The following is a 19,411-nucleotide window of genomic DNA, read 5'->3' on the forward strand; positions in this document are numbered from 1 at the left end:
CTACACAGCAATCATTACAAGCAGATCTTATTGTTACACTGCTTTAAAATCTTACAATGGCTCCATGCTGCTCTCAGGGAAATAACCAAGTTTCTATTAGGAACTAAAGGACCCTGAATAATCTGGTATATGCATGATATATGGAGTATAACATATATTGTGTACATAATATGTCTTATACATGACATATACTTCATACATAAGAAGAATTTTAAGGTTATATATTTATATTATAGTATATTTTTGTTATATATTTTTTAAATGGGATCATAACCAAACACATCATTACGTCACCTGTTTTTTTAAACTTAATGATATGAACACCTTTTCAAATTCATTAATACAATTTTGCAACATCACTTTTGCTATATAGCAGTTGAACTCCTAGAGTCAGACAATCATAAACAAACTTTATTATTAAAAAAAAATACTACACTGAGATCACCTTTATGGCTAAAAGTTTAGTGTAATTCTCAATTATTCTCTCAGGAAATTTTTCTAAAATTTAAATTATTGGGTTCAAGAGCATATGTGTTTTTGAGGCATTTAGTGTGCGCTACTAAAGTGAAGTTGCTCAGTCCTGTCTGACTCTTTGCAACTCCATGGCCTGTAGCTTACCAGGCTCCTCGATCTGTAGGATTTTCCACGCAAGAATACTGGAGTGGGTTGCCATTTCCACTGCCCTCCAAAAACCTTTTACTGATGTCTACTCACACTAGTAAGAGTGCATACCTTCCTAGGATCATTCTATTTTATTTTTTTTCCCTCTATTACCCATTTTTTAAATTTTATTTTATTTTTAAACTTTACAATATTGTATTGGTTCTGCCATATATCGAAATGAATCCACCACAGGCATACATGTGTTCCCCATCCTGAAACCTCCTCCCTCCTCCCTCCCCATACCAGGATCATTCTATTTTATTGTGGTCAGTTTGGTAGGGAAAACAAAAACAAATACTGAACCAGGATACTGTTTTAATTTGCACTTCTTTGAATGTTATTGAGACTAAGCAAGTTTTTATATACCTGCTGGATTTTTGTGTTGTGGGTGAAATGCCCATTTTTAAACTGAGGCATTTTAGTTGTTTATAAGACCTCGTATGTCTATTCATCACCTATTTATTTAGCATCCATACCATTTTCTGAGCGCTGTGTTGGAAATACAATTCAGTTGATGATCAAACCAACTTTTACAACCTCCTTTCAGCTTTGGCTCCTAATTCAGTCCCAAGGCCAATGACACATATTTTAGGTTTTTCATTGCAGCAGACTGAATGTTCGTGCCCTCTCCTCCCAATTCCTACCTAGAAACCTACTGCCCAAATTGATGGCCTTTGGAGGATGGCCTTATTAAGGTTTAGGCCCAAACTGGCACAGTGTTAGTTTTGCCATGCTCTTTTAGTTAAGCAGTCACAGAGCTAGCTCAGATACAAGAGGATGGGAAATAAATTCTCTCAATGAAAGAGTGACACAGAATATCTTCATCTTTAATCTACCATAAATCCTAAAGGTTTCAACATGACTTGAGAGTGTTTTTCCACACTTATTAATATAATTATGTTTACAATGGATTTGATGTGTAGGTGATTTTTAATTATACACATAAAATTTATTAGTATTCTCCTAGATAATTCCAGCTTCTGGCCATACACAAAATGTTTTCATCAAATGAAAGACAGACAAAACGATTATCTTGGTTTGTCTGGGATGGAAAAGGGTGTATGGGTATATGGAATCTGAATACACTTTCATTTTCTTAATAGCCTTTTTGTATTTTTTAAAGATAATAAATGTATACGATTTTTATATTTTCATTCTAAAAGCAGAACAAAAAGAAGGCAGAGGTGTAGAAAAAGAGGACAAGAGGTTAAATGGCAGAAGAGGTAGCAGAGGATGAAATATGACAAAGAAAAGCTACACCAAAGTTTGATCACACCAAAGTTTTAAAATATTTATAAAAAACTAATTATGCAATGAGGTTAGTGACATTGTACAGGAGACAGGGATCAAGACCATCCTCATGGAAAAGAAATGCAAAAAAGCAAAATGGCTGTCTGGGGAGGCCTTACAAATAGCTGTGAAAAGAAGAGAAGCGAAAAAAGCAAAGGAGAAAAGGAAAGATATAAGCATCTGAATGCAGAGTTCCAAAGAATAGCAAGAAGAGATAAGAAAGCCTTCTTCAGCGATCAATGCAAAGAAATAGAGGAAAACAACAGAATGGGAAAGACTAGAGATCTCTTCAAGAAAATTAGAGATACCAAGGGAACATTTCATGCAAAGATGGGCTCGATAAAGGACAGAAATGGTAAGGACCTAACAGAAGCAAAAGATATTAAGAAGAGGTGGCAAGAATACACAGAAGAACTGTACAAAAAAGATCTTCACGACCCAGATAATCACAATGGTGTGATCACTGACCTCGAGCCAGACATCCTGGAATGTGAAGTCAAGTGGGCCTTAGAAAGCATCACTATGAACAAAGCTAGTGGAGGTGATGGAATTCCAGTTGAGCTATTTCAAATCCTGACAGATGATGCTGTGAAAGTGCTGCACTCAATATGCCAGCAAATTTGGAAAACTCAGCAGTGGCCACAGGACTGGAAAAGGTCAGTTTTCATTCCAATCCCAAAGAAAGACAATGCCAAAGAATGCTCAAACTACCACACAATTGCACTCATCTCCCACGCTAGTAAAGTAACGCTCAAAATTCTCCAAGCCAGGCTTCAGCAATATGTGAACCATGAACTTCCTGACGTTCAAGCTGGTTTTAGAAAAGGCAGAGGAACCAGAGATCAAATTGCCAACATCCGCTGGATCATGGAAAAAGCAAGAGAGTTCCAGAAAAACATCTATTTCTGCTTTATTGACTACGCAAAAGCCTTTGACTGTGTGGATCACAAGAAACTGTGGAAAATTCTGAAGGAGATGAGAATACCAGACCACCTGATCTGCCTCTTGAGAAATCTGTATGCAGGTCAGGAAGCAACAGTTAGAACTGGACATGGAACAACAGACTGGTTCCAAATAGGAAAAGGAATTCATCAAGGCTGTATATTGAAACCCTGCTTATTTAACTCATATGCAGAGTCCATCATGAGAAATGCTGGACTGGAAGAAACACAAGCTGGAATCAAGATTGCCGGGAGAAACATCAATAACTTCAGATATGCAGATGACACCACCCTTATGGCAGAAAGTGAAGAGGAACTCAAAAGCCTCTTGATGAAAGTGAAAGAGGAGAGTGAAAAAGTTGGCTTAAAGCTCAACATTCAGGAAACGAAGATCATGGCATCTGATCCCATCACTTCATGACAGATAGATGGGGAAACAGTGGAAACAGTGTCAGACTGTATTTTTTTGGGCTCCAAAATCACTGCAGATGGTGACTGCAGCCATGAAATTAAAAGACGCTTACTCCTTGGAAGGAAAGTTATGACCAACCTAGATAGCATATTCAAAAGCAGAGACATTACTTTGCCAACAAAGGTTCGTCTAGTCAAGGCTATGGTTTTTCCTGTGGTCATGTATGGATGTGAGAGTTGGACTGTGAAGAAGGCTGAGCGCCGAAGAATTGATGCTTTTGAACTGTGGTGTTGGAGAAGACTCTTGAGAGTCACTTGGACTGCAAGGAGATCCAGCCAGTCCATTTTGAAGGAGATCAGCCCTGGGATTTCTTTGGAAGGAATGATGCTAAAGCTGAAACTCCAGTACTTTGGGCACCTCATGCGAAGATTTGACTCATTGGAAAAGATTGTGATGGGAGGGATTGGGGGCAAGAGGAGAAGAGGACGACAGAGGATGAGATGTCTGGTTGGCATTCCTGACTCGATGGGCGTGAGTCTGAGTGAACTCCGGGAGTTGGTGATGGACAGGGAGGCCTGGCGTGCTGCGATTCATGGGGTCGCAGAGTCGGACATGACTGAGCGACTGAACTGAACTGAACCTAGAAAATTGGAAATTCCTTTTTTTTCACTTCTAAATATTTAATTCATCTGTTTTTTTTTTTTTTTTTGTAACACATGAGTTAGCATCTCTAAGTTTTTTCTTTTTTACAATTGGCTAACTGGACATATAAATTTAGTTATTCATTTTATTATTCAACACATTTAATTAAGAACCTTCTATATGCCAAGCTAAGCACTCTTGATATAAATGAATGTATAGTGGTGAAAGAAACTGACTGGTTAAGTACAGCTATGGAGCTACTGAGCTCCATAAGGAATTGACTCCATAAGGACTCCTTGGAAAAGACCCTACTGGGAAAGATTGAAAGCAGGAGGAGAAAGGGATGACAGAGGATGAGATGGTTGGATGGCATCACTGACTTGACGGACATGAGTTTGAGCAAGCTCTGGGAGTCGGTGATGGACAGGGGGGCCTGGCATGCTGTGGTCCACAGGGTTGCAGAGTCGGACATGACTGAGCGACTGAACTGACCTGATGGAGCTTCTAATAATGCAGTAGGGGAATCAATAAGCAAATGGATATATAATCCCAATTTTGACATGTGCAATAAAGGGAGAGAATGGGGATTGTAACCACAAAACAGAGAGGTAAATAATGGGAGTAGAAACTTAGAACAAAACAGGGCATGGGTGGGAGCAGAGTAAACTTAAGAACTAGGAAGCATGAAAGGATGGAACAGATGAGCAAAAAGAAGTAATCTGAATTATTTTTTAATAATGGAAGTTGAAAACTGAGGGGAGTTAATATTATCTGTAGAATGAACTGGGTTAAATCAAAGGGACTAAGTCATAAAAGATAATTCAAAGGTAATGGCTGCTTAGGATAACAACAAACTTTCACCTCAAAATGACATCATGCAGAATTGCCAAAAGTTATACAAAGTCAAAAGCAAATGACTTCTATGTCATGTCCTTTCTCCATTATTTGTATATTCCATTTCTGCTATATTGTCCTTTCACTGTATCAGTTAAGATAATATGTATGAACGCTTACTGAAGAAGTACCATCCAAATGTAAGTGATTGTTGCTATTACAAATTGAAGTTCAGTTCTTGTTTGTGAACTGCTTCTCCCAGAATAATATATATAATATATATAGTACTAAGACAGACCACTCTGTTCCTTGACTCTTACTGATATGTTAATATAATCAAGTTCTGGGAATTAACCTTCCCTTCATGTCAGAGTATGCTAAAGTCTATGGGACAGCTTTTCTTCTGGAAGCTTCCAACGGTTGATGATTAAGTACAAATGTTGCCAGTTGAGCAGAAGTTACAAGGACACTGCAAAATCCAAAGTGCATCTGGGTCATTCATTCTATAACACTGTCTCAGGTAATTATTCTGCTTTTGTATGAAGCATTTAGAGCATGGAAAATAACTAGATTTTGTCACTGTTGTAGTAACAACTTCAAATTGCTTCAATAGCTAGCGTTTTTTAGGATTCAGAATTCTATCATAAAAAATACATTTACTTGTCTTTTCTCGTTTTACTTTCAATGTAGCACTTCCAAAACAGGAAGAAGAAATATATGTGACCTTGAAAGCAAGTGCTAGAAAAAATAACCTGTCTAAATGTTACTGTTCACCTAAAATATTTTATTATAGGGTTGCTCAATGGCACTGCTATAATCAAGAATCTGCCATCATTTTTTAAGCTCCTGTTTCACAGGCTTGTAACTTCTTTAAAAGTCACCCAAGGATCTTCAATCTCACTGCCAGTTTATAAAAGAATACACACACAGACACACATACACTTCCATTCTCCTAGTTAAAATGTTACATTGCACTTGATAATGTTAAAAATTCTATAATTTTTATAGTTAGGGCTTTAGTTGAACAGCATAAAACTGTTCCAACTCTCCTCCCCAATAACTGATCAGAAGGACAAATTTTAAGTTTCTAAAGTCTTTGCTGTTGCCAGGTATTATCATAGTTTTCATTATACCATCTTGGTTTAGGGGATTATAATGCAACGAAAGAATGTATGTGAAATGTCAACAGTAAATGCTAAATTTTTATTATCCACTTTGATATACTGTCTTTTAATATCCTGTGTTGCTCCAGAAAAGTCTAAGACAATTATTCTTTCTCTAACTAATTAATATTGGCTGCATTGGGTCTTAGTTGCTGCATGGGCTTTTCTCCAGGTGTACTGAGCAGGGGCTCCTTTAGTTGTGGTGCACAGGCTTCTCATTATGGTGGCTCCTCTTGCTGCAGAGCAGAGGCTCTAGGTGTAGGGGCTTCAGTAGCTGCGGTGCGAGGGCTCAGGAGTTCCTGAGCTCTAGGGCACAGGCTCAATATTCGTGGCACTCAGGCTTTGCTCCAGGGCATGTGGGATTTTCCACCGGGAATGGAACCCATGTCTCCTGCATTGGCAGGCAGATTCTTTACCACTGAGCCACAAGGGAAGCCCTAAAACAATTATTCTTCTTCCTTTGCAAATGACCTTTAGTTTTCTCTCTGGAAGATTTTTTTTTATTACTATTTAAAAATTTTATGTATTTTTGGCTGCACTGGGTTTTTGTCGCTATGTGTGGGCTTTCTCTAGTTGCTGCGAGTGGGGGCTACTCTTTGCTGCAATGCATGGGCTTATTGCGGTGGCTTGTTTTATTGCAAAGAACGGGCTCTAGGCACGTGGGCTTCAGTAGTTGCAGCACCCAGGCTTAGTAGTTGTGGCACATGGGCTTAGCTGCCTTGTAACACGTGGGATTTTCCCAGATCAGGGATCAAACCCATGTTCCCTGCATTGGCAGGTGGATTCTTAACCACTGGACCACCAGGGCAGTCTCTCTGAAAGACGTTAGAATCTGCTTATTATCCTTGGTATTGGGTAATGTCATTATTAACATGACTTGAAATGTTTTTACTATTGCTTTGTATTCGAGGTTTCTACATGATTCTATATAATTCCATTTTTTAAGTTAAAATGTAAAAGTAAGGTACTAAAATCCAAAGGGACACTTTTTGTGTAAGGGTTGGATTTGTCAAGTAGTGACCTTCATCATCAGATGGGTATTCTTTTACTTGAGAAACTTTCAAATGTCATTTTCTTAAAGACTTTTCTAGAATCGCTCATTTTTATCTGTGAAAACATCCCCAGTGTTTTATATGGGACTGCACACCTAGTTGTCAGCATTCTTACAGCTGATGTCCATGTTCAATAAGTAGACTTTGTTCTAAGCCCCTATTTTTTTCAAGACTCTCTTCATTGTCTGGGCAGAGCTGGGAGTCTTTCTGTTTCTTTTGTTGGAAGACGTTAGGGTTGTTAACACAGATAAACAAGCTTAGCAAACATTTTATCATGGATAGAAACAGAACTCTGAGAGTGCATGAGAAGTGGGTGAGAATAATTACCTCTTCTGGAGGGCTCAGGAGAGGCTGCAAAGACAAATCATCACTAAATCTGGGTTTTGAAGCAGGAAGATGCAAACTGACTAAAACGTGTGGGTGGCAGGGATGGACAGGAAGAGCACTTGCAGGAAGAAGTATCTGTACAATTTCAAGGAAGTCTGGAAGAACACAGTCCATTCCTGAAGCAAGAAGGCATTTGATGCCATAATGTCTGCACTCAATATTAGGGACAGGGCAGAGAAGTAGCATTTCATCTGATTTAAAGATGAACATAATTTCTTTTAAAGTACACAGTCCTTTATCTTTTAAATGTAAAGTTTAATTATCTGTTTGCTTACCATAATCTGGACTAATCAATGTGTCTCAATTCCATCATTTGCTACTTGTATCTAGTGACACATAACTTCAGAACTTTGGTCCTCTGTAAAATGGATACAGAATCTGCTTGTATCGGTCAGGATTTCTAGTTATGTGCAAGAGAAAGCACTACTTGCTATTTTAAGCAGAAAAGAGTTTGAGTAAAGGATATTGGAAATGTTTCTGAAAGTGGAAAACTAAGTTTGGATATTATGCAATCATGACAAAGTCCAAAATCCTTCCACAGCCCTGGTACCACGGAGCATCACAGCCACATGTATTAGGCACAGACACTGATGTCTTTGCTGCTGTGTGTGTGATGCAGCTGCTAGAAGCACTTCACCGCTGCCTCTAGGAACTAGATGTGGCTGTGCAGGTATTTGTCTGGGGCTGTGAATCTGATTGGCACAATTCAGAACATGTGTCCATGACTTGTGTGTAATGGACTGACAGAGTAAGCAAGGCACTCTTTTCCAGATTCTCCATGAAGATATAGGTTCTGCTTCACAAGGAGGGTTCAGTTCAGTTCAGTTCAGTCGCTCAGTCGTGTCCGACTCTTTGCAACCCAATGAATCGCAGCATGCCAGGCCTCCCTGTCCATCACCAACTCCTGGATCCCACCCAGACTCACATCCATCGAGTCAGTGATGCCATCCAGCCATCTCATCCTCTGTCATCCCCTTCTCCTCCTCCAATCCCGCCCAGCATCATCCAATCTTCTCCTCCAATCCCGCCCAGCATCAGAGTCTTTTCCAATGAGTCAATTCTTCGCATGAGGTGGCCAAAGTACTGGAGTTTCAGCTTTAGCATCATTCCTTCCAAAGAAATCCCAGGGCTCATCTCCTTCAGAATGGACTGGTTGGATCTCCTTGCAGTCCAAGGGACTCTCAAGAGTCTTCTCCAACACCACACTTCAAAAGCATCAATTCTTCGGCGCTCAGCCTTCTTCACAGTCCAACTCTCACATCCACACATGACCACAGGAAAAACCATAGCCTTGACTAGACAGACTTTTGTTGGCAAAGTAATGTCTCTGCTTTTGAATATGCTATCTAGGTTGGTCATAACTTTTCTTCCAAGGAGAAAGCGTCTTTTAATTTCATGGCTGCAATCACCATCTGCAGTGATTTTGGAGCCCCCAAAAATAAAGTCTGACACTGTTTCCACAGTTTCCCCATCTATTTCCCATGAAGTGATGGAACCAGATGCCATGATCTTCGTTTTCTGAATGTTGAACTTTAAGCCAACTTTTTCACTCTCCACTTTCACTTTCATCAAGAGGCTCTTTAGTTCCTCCTCACTTTCTGCCATAAGGGTGGTGTCATCTGCATATCTGAAGTTATTGATGTTTCTCCCGGCAATCTTGATTCCAGCTTGTGTTTCTTCCAGTCCAGCGTTTCTCATGATGTACTCTGCATATAAGTTAAATAAGCAGGGTGACAATATACAGCCTTGACGAACTCCTTTTCCTATTTGGAACCAGTCTGTTGTTCCATGTCCAGTTCTAACTGTTGCTTCCTCACCTGCATACAGATTTCTCAAGAGGCAGGTCAGGTGGTCTGGTATTCCCATCTCTTTCAGAATTTTCCACAGTTTATTGTGATCCACACAGTCAAAGGCTTTGGCATAGTCAATAAAGCCGCAATAGATGTTTTTCTGGAACTCTCTTGCTTTTTCCATGATCCAGCAGATGTTGGAGGGTTAGAGTTCTCCAAACATAGAAAACAGGGATGAATATTGGCTAGTTGAGGAGAATGATAAATGTCCATGTGATTCAGCTTATCAAAAGGATTTTGGGAAATATATAAGCATTATAAAGCAGAAAACTCAAATGATGCTTGGTATTATTAGTATTATCTTTAGGACATCAATGTCAGGGAGATTGTTGAATCAATTCTGTATTAGTTTTCTATTGCTGTATAGAAAATCACCATAGGACAGTGACTTAAAAACAACCACCATTACTGCAGAGTATTTGTGGGTCAGCAATTCAGAGATGGTTGAACTCTGTGGGTCTGCTGCAGGGTCTCTCTGCAGGTTGCAGAGAGGTTGCAATTAAGAAGTCAACCGACTGGAGGATCCACATCTAGAACGGCATTCTCACACGAGGCAGCCTCAGCTTCTTGATGGCTATTAGCAGGGGATCTTAGTTCCTAACCTCATGGATCTCTCTATAAAGTCCCTTGAATGTCCTAACAACATGTTCACAGGCTTTCTCCAAAAACAGATACAAGAGAGAGGGAAAACAAGGTGGAAGTTCCAGTGGCATTTTATGATGTATATTTGCTAGTTACGCTCTACCATTCCTACCACATTCTGTTTGTTAGAAGCCAATCACTAAATGTAGCCTACACTCAGGAGAAGGGGAAATAGGCTCCACCAGAGAGGGAGGAGTAATACAGAAGTTTTGGACATGTATTCAAACTATCACAAGTTATTTTTTATTATTTCATAGAATTGGCCAAACTAATTCCCTTGAGTATTATTTCTACTCATTTTTTAAAGCATGTCAAAGAATCTATTCTGATTTGAAGTTAAATTACCTCCAGGGATATTTATTTTATCTGGTAAAAAATCTTTCAGTTCTTCAAAAGGAGAGACTGTTGCACTGTTTAGTATCTTATCACCAAAGAAACACATTTCAACTATAAATGAAATATTTGTCCTTTCATTCAAACACTTGAATCATCCAGTAGAGAGATTAACAGACATCATTGCCTGGCTGTCTCTATTGACATGGTAGAGGAAAGGGAAGAGATATTTTTGTAATTCAGGGCACTTTTCTGAGAGCACAAAAGCATTCTAGAGATACAAACTTAAATGCTTTCAATGATCAAATAGGTAATATAAATGATGAAGACTACAGAGTTGGTGTACATTCAAATTCAAATTAAAAAATAATAGCAACAACAAAACCCAGGTTAGCCAAACAAGTCACCTCCAGTGCCCAGTTTGGTTCTCAGATGCTGGCTTGCTCTTCCTCCTGAGGTCTAGACTTGAGGTCAAGATCTGACTTGCTTTTCTTTGGAAATTCAGCTTCTGAATTCACCAGTTTTGGGGTCAAAAAAGATCTGCCCTCTGTTTTACAACCAGGAAACTGACACAGGGCCCTTTTGCTCTTGAGAGGGCCCTTTCCTTATAAACAATACAGGTACAACTCATTTTAGACTGTTTTGCTTTACTGAGATTCACAGATACTGCATTTTTTACAAATTGAAGGTTTGAGACAACCCTGCCTTGAGCAAGTCTATCAGTACCATTTTTCCAAGAGTGTTATTTTTAAATTAAAGTACACACATTTTTTTTGGACATAATGCTATTGCATACTTAATAGACCATAGTATGTTGTGAACATAAATTTTATACTCACTGGGAAACTGAAAAATGTGATTCCCTCCACTGCAGTGGTCTGGAATGGAACCAACAATATTCCTTAGGCATGCCTGTATTAAAAATTATATTTTACAAGGGCATATAAAAAAACAAGATAAAGAGAGACATTATTCAAAAGAAATTTTTATGGGACTAAATTTGGTCAAGGTAGCAGATATTTTGTTCAGATTATTGGTTAGTTAGCACAAATGGTTCAGAGTTCAGCTAATCATTTATGATGCAAAGAATGGAAATTTGGAGGGTCTGTGTCATAGATAAACAAGGTAAGTCTTATTTAAGTCATTTGGGAAAGGATGATTCCTTGCAATAAACCAGTTACCATTCCCAGAGCATGAAAGACTGGGAAGATTTCTGTAACTCTTACTGGTTTCTGTGATTATAAGGCTTGGAAAATTCAATGCTGTCAATGACTACACTGGCAATAAAGACCATTACATTGATATTATATATTATCAACATTTTTTTTCATTTTTTATTTCATTTTCTCATTTATTTCATTTTTAATTTTTTTACTGAGGTCATTTTTTCCTAAAAGCTTTTTTTTTTTTTTTTTCATTTTTCCTCTTCCCCCAATTTTCATTGGCTTTAAAAGTATCCAAGGCTCTGATGTGAGACCCAGAATGGTTGAGGGCCTTTACGACCACTGAGCTAGTTATAGCAGAGCTCAGACAAGAGGAACCAAGTCTAAGTTTCTTTTTCCATTTACATCTTTATGAAGCTTGAAGAAAGTTCTGTTCAACTGGCAGGATGAAGATTTGGGAATGGCAGTAGGGGTGGGAATGTTAATTTTGAAATAAAATTCTGCAGACTTAGAAGTTAAGGATAGGTGATGGAAGTTCATAAAGAACTGGAGGCTGGGGTCACTTTAACAGGCAATTGTTAGATACATGTCATGGATCAACAGTATTTTATATGTATCCACTATATGTTTGGTGTCCCTTCCTTCACAGACCGTACAGTCAAGCAAGGAGGCCAGTGCAACAAGTAATTGCAGTAAGTTGTGACAAGTGCTATAATAGGAAGTGAGGCAACTTGGGAGTGAAGAGCAGGAACACCAACCTGCTGGGGTAAGTGAGCTTCCAGATGAACCAAGACTTGGAGCTAACCTGGTGCAGAGGATGAAGATGAGAGTGGTATCCTCCTCTGCAGGGTTTCACACAGGAAGATCCAGGGTATGAGAAGTCTGACTTCAGACCTCTAGGTCTCAGAGGACCTAGAACTTGTGCTCTGACTTGGGCCTGGCCAACTATCCTTAGTACTTGGGAAGCCAGGTAGGTACAAGTGAAAGGGAGTGACTAAAAATCTCACCCCATTAGGGATTTCCCTCCTGGTCTAGAGGTTAAGACTCCAGGCTTCCAATGTTGCTGGTTTGGGCTCTATCCCTGGATGGGGAGCTAAAATCCCATATGCTTCCTGCCAAAAATCCAAAATCTAAAACAGAAGCAATATAATAAAAAAAAATTTTTTTTAATGATCCACATCAAATAAATAAATAAAAATATATCTCCCCACCTACTTCTGGGAGTGTTAAAATCCAGGACTACGTTGCCCAAAGGTTTGGAGGAAAAAGTAAAATGACCAAGAAACCTGAGAAAAACAAACTGTCCCTCCCATTTTTCTAAATTACCCAGTCAGTAGTCTGACTTGGCACACTCAAGCAGGTCAGGACTCCCGTTTCAAGGGTGAATTTTTCCACCCTTCCTAGCTCCCTGGACTCTCACTCTTCTTTGCTAGGTGGAGGGGAACTTCCTCCCTTCCATTAACAAAGGTCCCAAGGCTCCCAGTCTCTATCAGTGCCGGGGAGGGTCCATATCACCTGGCCTACCTTGACTTTCCTGACCTAACTCTTGACTCCCTCCAGCCCTGGAAGAACACCTCGACGCCCGAGGACCGGCCTGTTCCAGCCACCACCGCTCGTGAGATGGAGGGAGTGGCTGGACCACACAGCGCCTGTGGCTAGAGGTAGCCAGAGTTCCGGCTGGAGTCGGGGGAGGGGAGAGGGACGAGGGGCAGGAGGAGAGGGCGTGGTTTCGGGGGAGGGCGTGGTTTCGGGTGGGGAGAGGTGTCAGGTTTGAGGGTGTGGCTGCTCCTGAAAGACCGCCCCTGTGTCCTGCTACCCCTCTGTCAAGCTGCGGGACCGCTGCAGCTTCGCGGCACCCAGTCTAGGTTAAAGCAGCCGCCCCGGGCTCGGCTCGGGCTCCTCTGTCCCAGGCTGTGGCCCCGGACGGCCCCGGACTCGTGCTGCCCTTGGCTTCCCGCTCTCAAGTCGAGGGTTTGGATACCGAGGGGCGAGGAAGGAAGGTGAGCGCGTGTGGCAGTAGTTATAATCTCTTTTTCTGCTCCAAGTTCTTGCACGTGGAAAACTCCCTTTTCTACTCTCTCGTCTTGATGTCGCATCCGTAGTGACCGAAGACAGGCACCTGTCAAATCGGTCCTTTCGAGTTGTGGTAGCGGGGGCTGGATGGCTTGGTGTAGGTGAGGTCTTGAGAGAGTCTCTTGGGACTCGGAAATCGGACGTCTCCGGGACTGGAGTTCTTGAATTCATTAAGCTGAGTCGAGTAGCTGGGGAAAAGATCCGGTGGACGCCGGCAGGAGAGGGTGTGACATCTTGGGACCTGTCGGGGCAGGGAATCTGGTGAAAACTTTCCTTGATGTGCACCCGCGGCTGCGCCAGCAATAAAGGTTGCGGACACAACACTATTATAATTTGTAAAGTTGAACAAGGGACAGGAAAATCCAGGGAGTGATGTCTGCATTGACGAAAAATCTGGCCAAGGTGAAGTACTAGCAGTACTGCCTTGCGGACAGGTGCTTCCCTAACCCCCTCCTCATCCATTAGAACGTTTTTGTGTTCATTTCGAAAACTGTTAGGAAGACGCAATCAGAAGGTTGCTGTGACACAACGTTAACTTTCTGTTCCTCCCCCTTGTAGTTTTATGCTAAAGGAGTTCAAGGTCATCTTTGAAAACTAGGTCACTTGTTTTGAATAGTTTTATCTGAAGAAAGGATTTGGAAACGTTGTCTCTTCCATCCCCTTTCCTACCCTCACCCCCACTTCTCCCGCCCCCCAGCAAACAGTGGGTTTAGTTTTCTCTCTCCTGAATTCTCAGCTTTTAAAGATCAGGGAAGAAGAAAACAGCTTCTTTTGGCATGCAATTATTTGTGGTTAATCCGGTCTTGTGACTTTTGTTCCTTACCTCTCCTTTAGCTCCTTCAATATTACTGTGTACCCATAGTGTTTTCTGTAAAGAATGCAAAGGGTAAGAGGAGAAAGGGAAACTTTGTCCATGAAAAGCTCTAGTAAACATGATTATTATTTTTTAAACCACAAAAATTGGGGCTATATTGAGTTCTAATATCCTCACCACTTTGGGGGAAGATATTTGTAAATTATAATTATTTTATCAATAAAATATCAACAAAGTATAAGCCTCTCTCTGTGTGTGATATCTTGCATTAACAGGTCTATCCAATAAAGTGAATGCTTTAGAAATCTAAGGTTCTAGTTTATAGAGGCCAACTGGAATAGAAGTATATATAAGTTATTAAATAACTGTGCAATCTTGAGAATAGTGGTATTAGGAATATTTCAAAGTTTAAAGATTGCTTCATTCAAATATATCTGTGACTTGACAATTATTTTTTCTGTTATTTAATAGTGGTACAATATGCAGCATCTCTTACTAAGAATTCTGTCAGACATTTCTCTGGAAGCTCTGCTCTGAATGTATAGTTATTTTTCCCCTAGTCTAACAGTTTTAGATTAAATTATGTTCTGAGTTAGAGGCAAGGCAATGAGGTAGGGATAAAGACTGAAAGAATATGTGTAAGTTCTCTTACCAGACCGTCTCTGAACACCTGCAAGTCCCCCAGCTTTACTCTGGGGTACCAACAAGTCCTTTGCTGCTGCTGCTGCTGCTGCTGCTGCTGCTAAGTCGCTTCAGTCGTGTCCGACTCTGTGCGACCCCATAGATGGCAGCCCATGAGGCTCCCCCGTCCCTGGGATTCTCCAGGCAAGAACACTGGAGTGGGTTGCCATTGCCTTCTCCAATGCAGGAAAGTGAAAAGTGAAAGTGAAGTCACTGAGTCTTGTCCGACTCTTAGTGACCCCATGGACTGCGGCCCACCAGTCTCCTCCATCCATGGTATTTTCCAGGCAAGAGTACTGGAGTGGGGTGCCATTGCCTTCTCCGAACAAGCCCTTTAACTTACTTTAGTTCATTTTTGTCTTCAAAGTAAGGAAACTGTATTGATCATAAAGGACATTTGGATCTTTTTGAATTATTCTATAAAAGGCACCGTCTCATTTCTAGAGCTTCTAGAGCTAGATATTGCTGTTCTAGACCAACATCTCATCTAGAGTTTGCTCTCATTTCCAAAGGGCTTCCTAACATGTTGGGCAGTGCCCCTGCCCCACCTAAGCAATGCAGTGCAGTGGCTAAGGGTGTGAGTTTTAGAGACTCCTGAATCTATCTTGGTTTTCTAGCCCTTCCTTTTTTTTGCTTTTAACAAAATGAAATTTCATCTGGAAAAAGTAAAATCCTATGTATGAGTGTATAAAAACTAAGCAAGTACAGGATGAGGGAATTGTCATTAATTGAATCATTCAATCTCTTGGTGAATTGACTGTGTTTCCTCCTAGTGAAGGGTGAGTTCAGGGCCCAGAAAGCTGATAAGATTTTAGGTTGCTTAAATAGTAATTACAGACAAGTTCATAGCCAAAGATATCTTTCTACATCTCCCTTTCTCTCCTTGTGCAGACCTCAGAGTTAACATTCAAGCTGACTTGTCTGGGGGAAGAAAAAGAGGTGGCTTTTAAAGCTATACCACATTCACTCATAATGAATACATTAATGTTTTGACATCCCCCTCAACATTTTTTTTACTTTTTGTTATATATAAAACTACCTGCAAGCAAAATGCAAAGGAAAAAGAGCAGTTTGCTGCCCTTTAAACATTCATGGTAGGGTTCAGGTAACTGAGAGAGGAAGAATTAGAGCAGAGCAATCAGAGCTCCCTAAAAGTAGAAAAGGAAGTGCTGGGAGTTGAGGAGTGCAATGTATCACCCAGTAGAGGCTCAAAGGAGTTACAATTTAGTTGCAGTTTTGAAGGCTCCATTTTTATAGGAGTTTGCCAGGAGGAAATGCTGAGGAAGAGCATTCCAGGCCAAAGGAAACTTTTGTGTGAGGGTCTCATAGGGTGAGAAAACATGACAAATACAAATCTTCACACATATTGTTTCATCCTTTACTGGCTACAGGATGTTGGCAAATTATTTTGCTTCTATGAGCTTTGGTTTCCTCAGATGTAAAATGAGTGTTGTATATTATTTTACATTGTTGTTCTTTAGTCACTAAGTCATGTCTGACTATTTTGTAACCCCCATGGACTGAAGCCCACCAGGGTCCTCTGTCGATGGGATTTCCCAGGCAAGAATATTAGAGTGGGTTGCCATTTCCTTTTCCAGGGTACCTTCCCAACCCAGGGATCAAACCCATGTCCCCTGCATTAGCAGGCAGATTCTTTACCACTGAGCCAAAAGGAAAGTCCATTATTTTACATTATTAGGTCCTTATTTGATTTTCAAGTCTCTTCCATAAGAGTGTGTACATCACAACTTTGTTGGAAGACTTAGTTGCCTAGAAAACACAAGACTATATGATGCACAGGTGACAATCAACTAATTTGGTTCCCTTCACTCATCTTAGTCTCTTGATGAGAGAAAAATACAACAGAAATCCAGCCTTGAGTATCGATGGGATTTCATGTTTTCAAGTATATCATAAAAAGCAGACCAGTCTTATTGTTCGGAATGACGTATGAAGTTTTTTTATAGTTTCACCTCTATTATCCCTATTTCCCAACCACTAAATGTTTACTTTGAACATCCACCTGTTTTAAGACCTGGCTCTGTTAGAGGAGTTCCACCACACCAAGAATTCTTTGATGGACAAAGGTTAGCATTCCTGTGTTTACATGATAGGATCTCAGACTATTTTAGGCCCTGCTTCCTGCTCCAGTTCTTGTTTTCATTCTGAGCAGTTGAAGTGAGTCTTAGAAAAACATTTTTAGGGGATGGGATCTGGATAATGTGTTAGTTCTTTTGGAATACCAAAATGCAACTTGAACATTTTAGGAGGAATTTGTTAAAGGACTGTACCCTCTTATGATTTTTCTCTGGTAGCATTAGCTCTTAAAATTCTTGGAAATGTGGAAGACTTTGCCTCAAAATTCTAACTTAATCATCTTGAATTATTCCTTCTTGCAAACAATGTATGTATTTTCTCAATGATTGAATACTTAGAGTTTTCCTGTTAAGGCCCTTTCCCCACATGGATTTCCAAGGAAAGACCTCAGGTAGTTTTTTTTACAAAGTCCTACAGAACAGGGAATATTTCTTTCTCTGTGTCATTTAGATGGCAGTAGATAGAAAAAGACTTTTAACTACTTTAAACTATAGTCACTGCAGAGAAAAATAGTAGGTTAGGGACCAGATGAGGACTTTTGGCTGTGGAAGGCCCAAATTAGGCCGGCTAGGTCTTGATGTTCTCAGGTGGTCATGCAGATCAGGCCCCAAACAAGAATTTTTGAGGGATTTATTCTTTTTGGTCTTTTATTCAGTGAATATTTTTTAATTTTATTAATAATTTGTATATTCCATTAATTGTGTGGTACAGGGGCAATGATGAGATTGATTTAAGTTCCTTTGCCTCAAATGTGCTTAAGAATATCTTTGGAGAACTGGTTAAAATTTAGATTTCCAGCCTCAAGTTCAGATTCTCTCAGCCTCAAGTGGTGACCAGAGTCAGGCACATACTAGGTACTTTGATAAATGTTTTTGTTAAGTGAATTAACTGCCACTTTAAAAATCATTGTTAAAAGAGAATTCATTTCCTCTAATACATTTACATAATTTTCTCCTTTTTTTAAGTGTGAAAAACTCCATACTTGTCCTATGTTTCCGTGTTAGAAAGAAAATGTATTCAATTGCAACCATTATTTAGGAATTGAAAATAAAAAGAATTTTTAATAACATTATAACTGTTTTTAATTAAGAGAAACAGTGACTGTGATTCTTAATATCCCATAATGCTGCGTGGGCACAGACATTTATTTCGCTCTTCCTGAGGCACTAGCAGGTGAGAATTAGAAGCATTTTCTTCATGTGTATTTTTATTTCCTATTGAGCAAACTATACAAACAGGAAGAGCTTATTTTTTATTATTATTATTATTATTATTATTTCAGTGATAACACAGAGATAAACTAAGTCAGAGCAACTCTCTTGAATAGCTAATGTCTGCCGCCCGGAGAAAGAGAAAATTATTTTCTGCCCTCCATGTTGATGCGTATAGAACATGTGTTCTGAGTAGCTGCTATTTTCACTGACTCTTTTTCCAGTTGAAGTGCAACATAAACTATTTTAATTAATATTGTGTCACCAAAAGGGATTGAAATAGCCAATTGAATTCTACCAAGATAGAGTCTTTTGATGAAAACATATCTTTATTGATTGTGGGTGAAGAAAATCATTCTTAAAATGAAATCCAGAGAAAAATCATATCCCTCAGAGAAAATTTCTGAGTGGCAGGCCAAGATTAACATCATAAAATTGAATTTGTGCTGCAAGCCTTTGATGTAATCAGCAGCTGGGAGATGGTGTTGCCCTTGCTGTGCTCCCTCTGATTGTGGTGAATTATTGTGTGGAATGAAATAAGTGTTTCTTGTGTCCCTCCTCCAAGAAATACAAACAAGGTATTACTAGGTAGTTTCTTGCTAGTTAAAATGGGTTGGATCGATTCCAGGCCTCTCAGGCGTTCATATTCCTGTGAACTATGGGTGTTGGGCATTTATTTATGCCCAAGGGACAGAATTTCTTGATATCACCTGACAGTCTTTGGTCAGTAGAAACCCAACAGAGAAATGACAAGAGGGATCCTCCTTGCCAGGGACATATTTTTTTTAAATAAGCAGAAGCCAGGATATGTTAGAAAGTGCTATATTTGCCTGGTTTCTATTGACCTGTAGTCAGCCAACCCCTTCCCCGTCTCCCTCAGCCACCTCTTGTGACATCCACTGCCCTGAAATCATTGCAGTGTAGAAATCTCACTTTGTACTAGCAATTTTGTTCCATGACACCAGTGTTACACTAGACTTTTCGCTGTCATTTTTGTATTGAGTCCTGATGCCTAGAAAACACTCTTGTCCATGCATGCCCCTTTCACACATGTAATGGATAGCTTTTGTAGATTAAGTAGAGACAATCTATTTGCACATTTACCCTCAGATTAAAGAGTGACGTGGCACCTTAATCACCCCTGTGGTTGGACCTAAGTTGTT

General features: G+C 39.9%; 1 protein-coding gene across 1 annotated transcript in view; it reads left to right on the top strand.

Moving 5' to 3' along the window:
- The first annotated feature begins 13,195 nt into the window (after window positions 1–13,195).
- Window positions 13,196–19,411, top strand: part of WDR72 (WD repeat domain 72) — a 225,819-nt gene continuing 219,603 nt past the window's right edge. Inside the window, exon 1 of the mRNA XM_027553965.1 lies at window positions 13,196–13,372. The gene's annotated coding sequence lies outside the window, so the exon portion shown is untranslated. The remainder of the gene's footprint in view (window positions 13,373–19,411) is intronic.

This window comes from Bos indicus x Bos taurus, chromosome 10, assembly GCF_003369695.1.
Source record: "Bos indicus x Bos taurus breed Angus x Brahman F1 hybrid chromosome 10, Bos_hybrid_MaternalHap_v2.0, whole genome shotgun sequence".
NCBI lineage: Eukaryota > Metazoa > Chordata > Mammalia > Artiodactyla > Bovidae > Bos > Bos indicus x Bos taurus.